Source organism: Corvus brachyrhynchos, unplaced genomic scaffold, assembly GCF_000691975.1.
Source record: "Corvus brachyrhynchos isolate BGI_N302 unplaced genomic scaffold, ASM69197v1 scaffold62, whole genome shotgun sequence".
In the NCBI taxonomy this organism is placed as follows: Eukaryota; Metazoa; Chordata; class Aves; order Passeriformes; family Corvidae; genus Corvus; species Corvus brachyrhynchos.
In genome coordinates this window covers 3,436,691-3,446,881 of record NW_008236629.1, presented here as the reverse complement: position 1 = coordinate 3,446,881, position 10,191 = coordinate 3,436,691, and the positions used below count along the sequence as shown (strand labels likewise).

Here is a 10,191-nt window from a genome sequence, read left to right as displayed (position 1 = left end):
CCATGCAGGCACCAACACGAAAGGCATTTTTGCACGTGCAAATGCCCCTGGATGCACACAAAGTGTTTGTTCCCAGTAAAAGCCAGACGGACACTTTTTCTGAAGAAAGTGCGAGCAGTCAGCAAAAAAAGGGGGGAAGCATAAACCAGTTTCTCATTGCAAAATGTCATTTTGATGGAACTGACATTTTTAGCAAAGCCAGTATAAATTTCAATGTTTTGTTTTGTTTGTTTTAAAAAAACAAACACAGAAAATGTCCAAATATGTAATATTGACATTTTCAGAACCAAATGTTTTCCTATTCCATCCTAGCACAGTTCTTAAAATTTGAGTTAACGTTTTCTTAAAAATACTACAAAGAGACCAAAGGAAAAAGAAGGTTTAAGTTCTTCTGAAGTATGTGGGCTTTCCACAAATATTATCTTTTCATTCTGACTCAACACTTGAGCCCATCCATCAAAGTGAAAATGAGATGCCCTCTTTTGGGAAATGCATGTTTTACTCCACTATCTAAGCCAGTTAGTTGTGAAAATGTTTCCAAAGAGCCCTGCCCACAACTGGTGATCTTTTGGGCTGCTGGCATCCTCCAGCCAGCAGACACCTGTAAAATGCATCCTTGGCAGGGTACCAGGACAATTGCCTTACCAGTGCAGAGAGCATCAAGGCAGGGGCAGGTTACAACCCAGGCTATCACCTTGATCCAAAGGAAAGATAAACCAAAAATTTCATCCAGCTGCTGGATTTAGAAAAATTGCTTTCTCTGAAGGTGCTTGAGGGCAAGAGATGTTGAGGAAGGGAGATATTTGAAGGTGGGTTTCCTGGATGCAGAATAATACAAAAGCACGATGTGGGAGCTGCTGCTGCCTTGCTGGTTGCCAAGCCCTGGAGCCAGCAGAAGTTGTTGATAGGAAAGGAAGCACTGGTGTGGTTCTGACAGTTTTTAAGCACTGTGTAAACACTGGTGATAAGGATTGATTATGATTGCAATTCTCCTTCATCCATTCTATTGCTTTGGATTTACAAAGAGAACCCAGAGTGAGTGAAAAACTGAGCAGTGGGTATGAGTTTGGTGGCCTTGGATGCTGAGTTGGGCTCAGGATCTCCAGCAAGGTTTGTTTCATAAACATGGTGAGCCTCTGGTTTCCCTTTTCTTTCACTTCCACCTTTCCTCCAAAGCTCTATTTTCTTCAGTGTTTCCCAAATCCCACCAGCCTCTGATGTGTTGGACACAGCTCTCAGGACCTGGCAGCAGAGCCTCCCCATGTGCCCAGGAGGTGATGCCAGTCACACTGTGGTGATCTGTTCACCCACTGCTTTTCTGATCCCATATTGTTCCCCCCACTTTCCCCTGCCCCTAGCCCTGGCGACTCCCTCAAGATCTCCCTATTAGTTCCTGTACCCCAACCCCACCCATGTACTGCCCCTGAGCCCCTGAAAAAACCCCCCTGCGCCCGGATCATGAGGTCTCTCTGCCTTTGGGTGTCACCAGGACAAGATGTAACCATTAAAAGTCCTCTGAAACCCTCATGGGGAGACCCTTCTCGCCTGCTTCGCCATCACTGGGTTGTAGAGCTGAGAGCTGCCAGAGCAAGAGTGCGGAGCTGTCCGAAATGGACTGCGGGAGGACGACCATGGTCACACTGCCCTAAGCAGCCCTGCTGAGCTCTCAGGGAAAGCTGCAGCTTGCTAAACCAAACCTAGCACTACAACATCACACCTCTCATTCAGAAGAAAATATTACCCACAAATTTACCAGGACCACTGAAGGGAAACAGTAGTAAAGGAGAGATGGAAAAATCAGCCTCCAGAAGAGACCAGATTGCTCCCACCTGGAAAGTTGACCTTCAGAAGGTGCCGTGTGTGAAGCACCAACAACACGCACTGCCATGCATGATACACCTGCCAGCTCTCCAGGAGTTTTCCAGGAGGATTTCCAGTTTCCAGAAGGTTTTTCAGTTTTTATCTCACCTAGAAGTTGATGCTCTGAGCCCCAAAGACCTCCTATTCAGTCCCTCAGGACAGCATTAGCAGGGCTTGCTGCCCATGGCCCAAAAATTGTCAGATTTTACAGCTGGCTGGAGGGGTTATGAAAGCCTGGAATAAGTCCAGCCTGCTTTTGACTTCTTTTTCCTTGAGTTGGCTCTTTCCATGGCTCTTTTTTTAATCTTGCTATCCATCCCATGACATCTCTCTCTCCCCCTTCTCCTGTGGCCCCTCACCAGCACCAACTCCACCCTTCCCTGAGTGTCCCAGTTAGGAAATGAAGAGGTAACTACGTGCCAGCTAGTAGCTTCTTATCTAGTCACAGTATGTTCCCCTAAGGGAATTTTTGGCCTGGGATTGTGTGTGTGTGTGTATATGTGTGTGTTTTATATGCTTTATTTTTATCACAGAAAGGATAGACAGTACATTGTGTCTTCAGTCCAGAAGGTTACACACTAGATAAGAGGCAGACAGATATACTACAACTGCTGCAGCCCGTGGAGTTGTGTTCCTGAGATAGCACTGGGAATGTAACAGGTAAACTGCTTCCAACCCCCCACGTTTGGGCACTGGATTTTGTGTCAACAAATCCAGATCCAAGCAGAGATTTCAATGTTGATGTTCCCGCAGACAGAGAATAAAGTCCACAGTGCTTCCTCCATTTCTGCCACAATTGTACCTTCCCATAGGCCCCAGTCTCTCATGCCCCCATCCTATCCACTCCTCCTCTGGCTTCATTCTCACTCCCTCTGTCCATCTCCAATTTGGATGTGTTGTGTGGTTCAGTGATCCCCTTGGGCTCCTCCAAGAATACATCCATATTCAAAAGGAAATGGGGGATATGTGTGTTTAGGCAACAGTGGTATCAACAACCTCAGAGTAGCACCTGTTGATCAAAGCTGGGAAAGGAAATTAAAAAAAAAAAGATATTTAGATATTTTGGTATTAAGAGAATCAGAGATGGTTTATCTGTGCCTACTTTTTGCATCTTTCTTGAAACATCTGGGCTAATTATAATGCTGGAGACTGTATACTCGTTTTTAAAGGATTAAGGGTGAGCCACAGTAGTGGGTGATCCCCACTAGAGTGGTCACCCCAAAAGGGCGATCCCTTTTTTTTCTGTCGTTTCAATACCAGTGTCCTTGCCACTGAACCACAGCTGTGGGAGGCTCCAGTGAGCATCCAGGGTCTGATTCACCAGCATCATCACCCCTCACAAAGCTCAGGGACACACAGCCACTTCCATGAAACTGTCTCTAGTTCAGCAAGGGAGGTGTTGCAGAGCCTTTGAGTCATCCCACAAACTCCTGCCCTCCTTCACCTTCCCCCCAGAGCCTTTGTCTTGTGCTGTGAAGGTTAACAGCATATTGCAGCATCACGGTGCTGCTTTGGGGATGGTGATGCTGGGTTTATTTTCTCAGGAGAAACAGAGAAAGGTGGCACCAGCTACTGCCCAACACTAAAGCTAAATTAGTAAATTTATTGTTCTTTCAAACCTGAGGGACGTGACAGGGACTGGTTTGGATTTTGATCCAAAGCTTAGCAAAGCTCTGACCTTTGTATCAGCCTGACAATGAGCAATTGTGGCCGTGCTGCCCCAGCATCCATCAAATGCAATGATTTAGTGCCTTGACTGGCATAGCAGAGATAAAAGTCACTGTAACTAAACATTGTCACAAGATGGATGTGTCCCACTTAGAAAATATTGTCTTAACTTAGGCTTTAGTTTCTGGGTGTTTCTGTGAGGGTCTCATCCCAATGTCTGCACCCTTTACAAATATTACCCAGAGTTTAATGAATGTGTCTTTGTGGCTTACCTGTGAGATACGAGCAAACCATCATCCTAATTTCAGAGTGAGGGAAATAAGGCACCAAGAGACTATCAGCAAAGTGTAACCACTCCTTGTGTTACTTACTGCGAGCCTTATAAATTTCCATTTTCCTTATTAGCTTTTTTGTAGCTCTTTATGCATACTCAGCGTGGCTCTGGCTGGCCCCATGTCCAGTCCCAAAGGCTGACAACCTCTGCTCATCCAATCTCTCATGTCTTGCACTTGGCAACTTGAAATGAAAGATATGCAATACACGTCTCAAGTCTCTAATTTCCTAGCCTGTGAGGGCTTGACATTACCTTCTTGGTGTCTTGATGCCATGTTCATGCCATAGATGTTCAGTAGATGCTTAAGTTTAAAGTAAAGCTGACATCACCCCTGCAGTGTTATTTTCAAAGACTCCTGTGGTAAGGCTATTACACATATCTTACAATTGGACCATTACACATACCTCACAAGATTTGTAATCACTGGCTATATCAAACAAATATATCAAACAAATATCAGATTAAGTTGTACTTACATCTCCCTCCCCTTCCACAAAACTCCAAACTGATTGTTCCAGTGCTACTCGTGCAAAACAACTGTGGGGCAATGCATTTTCTTGAGTTTTTAGATGAGGAAAAACAGAGTTGCTGGAGCCCAAATCAGCAAAATCCGTGTTCTTACAACCTTCTCCATCTGCATGCGTCCTCAGTCTCAGCCATCTGCTGGGAGTTTGCAGGTTGAGGAGATGGGACAGGAGGATGGTCCCTGCCTCATCATACAGCTGGGTCCAGTTTGAACATCTCTGCAATAGCTACACTTCTACTTGAGCCCTTTGACAGCTTCTCACCTCCACCTTGGGGAGACATGGGCAGAAGGGACAGATTTGGGTTTGATTTTTTCTTCCTATCAAAGTCCCCCTTTCTGGTTCAGCTTTTGGCACAGCTTCTCGGTGACTGATGATCAGCTTGGACACCAGAACACTTTCAAGGTACAAGTGAAGTTCTGAGCAATGACTTCTGCCACTCTTAATGCCTGGTAACTAGTCAGAAGCTTCTCCCAGATCCCCCAGCCACCCAAAGACCCTCCTCACCCACTGTGAGGTTCCCTGTGGCTGGCTCTCACCATGTGGCGGGGCTTTGCTGGGGCAGCGCCACAGAGATGGCAAACCCACAGCCCAGGTAAGCCATTCTCCTCCAGTACTTTACAGCTCTGGGACAGTTAAAGCTTGCACATTCCTGAGGCTGAGCATCCCACAGTGGTTTTGGGAACAGGTTATTCTGCCTGCCTCTAGCTTGCTTTTATATTTCCAGGTCTACCAGCTGCTCTGCATGGCCAGTAGGAGGGCTGGGGTCTGCCTATTCCAGTGTGCATGGTGGGATTGGGTCCCTGCTCTACCATACAAGCAAGAATTTATTGCTTTCCTTGGTGAGGAGAGACTGGCTGTATGCCTGGGCAGTGGGGCTGGGACCCAGTGGGTGCTCCTGCCAGCCAGGATGTCAGGCAGGGTAGCAGAAATGCTTTCGTTCCAGCTAAGCAGTGTTGGAAATGTGTTTTCTTTTCATCGTCTTTCTAATTTTGGGCCCTGAAGTCAGCGCCCAAAGCACACATACACCTGAGTGTAAAGTCCAGCAGGCCAAGATAGATGTGTCATTATGGGGACTGTACAAACAGGAGCAGGATGGGAGGGAAGAGGAGCCAAACAATGGAGTCTCCCTTCTTTCCACCCAATATTTATTGTGATTTTCAGTGTGTGTGTCCCTGGCTACCCTCAGGCATGTCCATGGCAGGTAGGGCTGAGCTGCACCTTCCTTGTTTAAGCCAGACCTCCTCTATCCACTCTATCTGACTGTTTTTCCCCTTTTTAAATTCATTTGTCAGATTTTCCATGATGGAAGGCAACCCAAGGAGCATCACTGTGGCTGCAACATAGCACGCTCCTGTCTGTTTCCAGGCTAATGTCACTACACCTCCCATCATCTGTGCAGCACAAAAACAGGACCAGAAGCACAAAAACACGACCAGAGTCCTCCGTGGGGATGGGATGAGGAAAGAGCCTGCCCATCCACAGACTCAGCCTTCCCGGCCTGAAGGATGCGGCCCCAGGACAGGATGCAACCAGGCAAGTAAAAAGCCAACAACTGATGAATATTTTGCAGACAGACCTGAAGGCATTTATAAGTCCTAATGGAAAAAAAAAATTGATACTTTGCAACTTAGTAATAACATACTTTATCTGTATGACTTTTTCTGCAAGGCCGGCAATGATATCACATTATTGATGGTATTCTTTGTACTCTGTCCAATGTCCTTATTTGCACCATTTCCCATCTCTTATTCCAATCACTGATGTACTACTCACTCATTCACCCACATATTTAAATGGACAAGAATACAGATCAGTTGGACCTTGAAAATCGAGGGGCTTGTATTTAATATATTTTCACCTGTGAAGCAAGACAGTGATATTTGCTGAACGTGGATGCTTCCACAGGGAATGTCCTCTCTCACACTTCCCCAAAGAAGAGACCCCTACCCACCATCTTTCACCACCTTGTGTGTCTGCACAGGCACTGGGTACTGAGCAGAGATTGTGCTTGCACCAGTGCACAAAATATTATATTCAGTACACACAAAAAAATTTTAAAATTGTCACATCCTGAGAAGTTCCCTAAACATCCTTAAAATAGATTTTCCCATCATTTAGGGTCTCATGCAGAACCCTGGCTCACGAGATTTGGGAATCTGGTGTTAATTTGCTTATTAGGAGGTGTTTTTACAGCAGCTTTCAGCACTCATGAGTTTTGTGCTCTTTCTAAAACACTCACTAAGCTTCCAATAGCAAACTGCACAAGGAGCCTAATGCCCTCTTGGTAGATCCCATTGATCCCCTAAAATCAGCACTAAACCCAGACTCCCCCGTGGTCTCCTTCTGTCAATACGGTGCCAAGGCAAGAATCAAACACGTTCGTGTCCCCAGATACGCCCTGACTGAGCAGTGCTGGGTTCAGAATAGCTCTGAAGGAGCTTTTACCTGTCTATCCCAGGAATGCATCCCGGTGGCCCTGCCAGCCTGCATGTGCGCCAGCAGCGAGCCCTGGGCCGTGACGCACACGGAGGAGCAATGTGGCTGCAGTGTGGTGGGGACTGCCGAGGATGCCACAACAGGAAGCACGGAGACATAACATGTCCAAGTGGGGTAACTGAGGCAGACGGAGCAGGAAAGCGATTATATGACCCCCGCGGGATTTGGCTGAGACGCCAGGACGTGCTGAGCTCATTCCTCCGTCAGAGGGAGGAAGAGAGTGGAGCAGGTCTTGCTGTTTGTGTTTTATCAGATAGAACCAAACGGCATCAGCAAACATTGTGGTTTGGGGAAAGATGGATTTCAGCACATTCCCCAGCTGCTGCTCTGTGTCCCAAAGTACAGCTAGCGGAGGGAGAGAGAGCAAGTGAAAGTTTCCAGGGGCACGCTGGTGTAGGAGAGGGAGCCACCTGCAAAGGCTTGCCAGGAAGCCAGCAGATGCCAGAGGGTCAGGCTAATCCAGTGTGCAGGCTACAGGGTCCTTTTAGGAGCTCATTCTTCAAAGTGATCAGGAGTTTTCCGCTGAAAGAGTTTCAGGTTTGTAACTTGAAAATACCACTTTCTCCAAAGCAAAACTATCTCTGGAAAAAAGATAGTTTCAGTGTCAGCAAATGCAAATAGTCTCCTGTCAGTGGTTTCAGCTCTGAGGAATCCTGCACCAAAAGTATGTTAGGTTCAGTAATAGTATTACGAATATAGAAAATGTGGAGTAAAAAGACCTTTGAGACCCTTTTCTGTATTAATAAATCCTCTGAGTGTTCTTTTCTAGGTTTTGCAGGTAGCTTATATGTTTTGTGTGAGGGTCTGAGAAAACAAAACTACCAGTCCATTGATGTAATATGGCTTGCTCGTTCTTCTTCCTTCTCAGCCCAGTTTGGGATTATTCCCATCAGTCCCTTTGCATTTTATGCAAACGCCCCAAGTTCCATCACTTCATTAGGAAACAGCCAGGTCCGACAACACTGGCAAGAGTAGGAGCAGATCTGAGGAGCTCACAGAAAAGCTGGGAACAAAATTTTCAGCAGTTTGGAAAACAATTCTCATAGCAACTGGTTTGGGCCAGTACCTGAAGCATCCCTCCTGACAGATTAGAATCAATAAAGGGGACCTCATCAAAACTACCTTGTCTCCCAGATATATTTCCTTTGAATGACTCCTGCCTTTCCCAGGATGAGCACTGCTTATAGGTTAAATCAAGGTAGTTTTTTTTCCCTTACCTGGCAATACTGCAAGTCTCACATGGGTATCTGAGCAAGAAGTGAGATTGCTTCCAGTCTTCTACGAAATTCAGAAGTCAGGATGTTTATTTAAGTTTCTAAACTATATGGACCGTGTCAGAGGTCTGAACTCCACTGGAATTTCTGAAATGGTTGATTATGGGTTTCAGTTCACATCAGAGAGGAGGATTCAGGTGACTCCTGGTGCATTTGGTGCATTCATATTCCTGTCCTTGTCCTTACTGCTTCTAAACTGTCACCTACCAAAAACATGCTGAGGTCAGGATTCAGCTGGTGGCCCGGCTGGTGGGAGAAGCTAAAACTGGCCTGAACTTCCCTCTTTTAGCTTTGCATGAGCTTGGGAGTGCTGACTTTAGTGAAAACTTGTTTTTATCAGTCTTCAAAGCTGCTTGCTTGTTACTCAAGGGGCAGAGAGAGTAGACTCCAGCTGGTTAAAGTCACTTCTCTGACCACAAACTTTGACCCCTCCTCAAAATGCTAATTTCTAGTGTCAACCCAAAAAGGGTCGCTCAGCCCCTCTTCCCCTATCCCTACCCCTGCTCTTTGACAAATGTAGATGTTGTAACTCTTTTTCTTTCTTTCTTTTTTCAAAATTGATTTATCCAGCAGTCTCTCTTCTCTTGTTGTTATGTAACTATCAGCACACATACAATCCAGAAATACCTCAGAGTACCTTATTTATTTTTCTGCCACTACCAGGCTGAGGTTCCTAAACAGATGGCTGAAGAACAAACCCAGGCTCCAGGGTTTAGTGCTGAGTTTTGCTGTATGGACCCTGGGATGTTTCTGAACTGGTTTCTTTGAGAAACGAGGGAAGTCCCAGGGATAGTTCTGCTGTGAGCAGTTCTGCTGGCTGTCCTCCTTCCCATGCAGCCACAGCCAGGCAGCCAAAGGATCAGCTGTGAGTACTCAGCTGGGAGTCCTTTTCCCAGGAGGGGCTGAGCCAGGTGAAGGTGTAGGATGGCAGGTGAGGCTGCAATGTGCCTGTGTCCCCAGTAGCCCTCAGCTGAGTTCAGCTATGCAGCTGGATGTGCATTACAGTAGCCCTGAAATGTCTCTTTCTGCTGACAGCTGAAGCTGATGGCGCATTGGGTCAGACATTGTCTTTGCCCAAACACCAGCTGGTGTGGCCAAGATCTAAGGCAGGCTCTTTCTTGAGGCCAGGCTGAGAGAAGAGGCAGGGTTGTGCCCAGCTGGGCAGCCCTTCAGCAGAGAGCCAGCATTTACAACCCTGACCACAGCCTTGCTCCTGCACACAGTAGCCAAGAAAACCTGCAAGAACCATAGGCTTGAAACATGCCCATGGGGAAGATGATTCTCCTCTGGCTCATTAACTCCTGAAAAGACTTTAACCAGGGCCTGCTTGCAAAAAAAAACCCCAACCCAAGCTCAATAACACAGAGACAAGAAGACAGCCAGTTAGCTATAACTAGTGTATTTAGCTACTTCCCTAACCATTGTCCACCCTTATTAATGGTTAAACACTCTCTGTGTCATTGTTTGCTGTTTCTGGCCAATTCAAACTCTTTCAAGTGGGAGGAAGAGTGAAGAATGGAGGGAAACCGACACCAAAGACCTGCTTGTGTTTTGCAAGACACCCAATTAAATGGCACCTCAGGTTACCTATAAGTGTCATTTGCTTTCCTGTTAAGGGACATTTATTAGAATTCAGAAGTGCATGAATGAGCAGAGTTCTTAACCTTGTCTTGAGACTGGTGAATGTGTACTGTGCCTAGCCCACATCCTTTGTACTTATGTGGTATCTTTTCCTTATCTCCAAAGTATCACAGAGCATCAGTTTTTTCCTTATCTCCATGGTGTCCTGAGGACTTCTTAAAAGAATGAGATCTGACTAACTTGCCCAAAGTCACAAAAGAAACTGGTGGCAGCACAGAGGATTGAATTGAGGATTTGTTGGCATGGCAGGTGGGTCACCATGAAATCCTTCTAGAGCACCTCAAATGTCACAGCAGCCCTTTGGCCTTGGGCCCTTGCCCTTGCATGGGAGGGGTTGAAGCTGTGCTGGTCTCTGGCCCTCATGGGGCTGGGTGCCCTGCCCATGATCCAT

The 10,191-nt window shown here is 46.4% G+C and overlaps 1 long non-coding RNA gene across 2 annotated transcripts in view; it reads left to right on the top strand.

Moving 5' to 3' along the window:
- Positions 1-5,917, top strand: part of LOC108444792 — a 125,222-nt gene extending 119,305 nt beyond the window's left edge. For both annotated transcript variants that reach the window (XR_001859497.1, XR_001859498.1), the window contains exon 4: positions 5,682-5,917. This is a non-coding gene — a long non-coding RNA (uncharacterized LOC108444792). The remainder of the gene's footprint in view (positions 1-5,681) is intronic.
- The last annotated feature ends 4,274 nt before the right edge of the window (positions 5,918-10,191 follow it).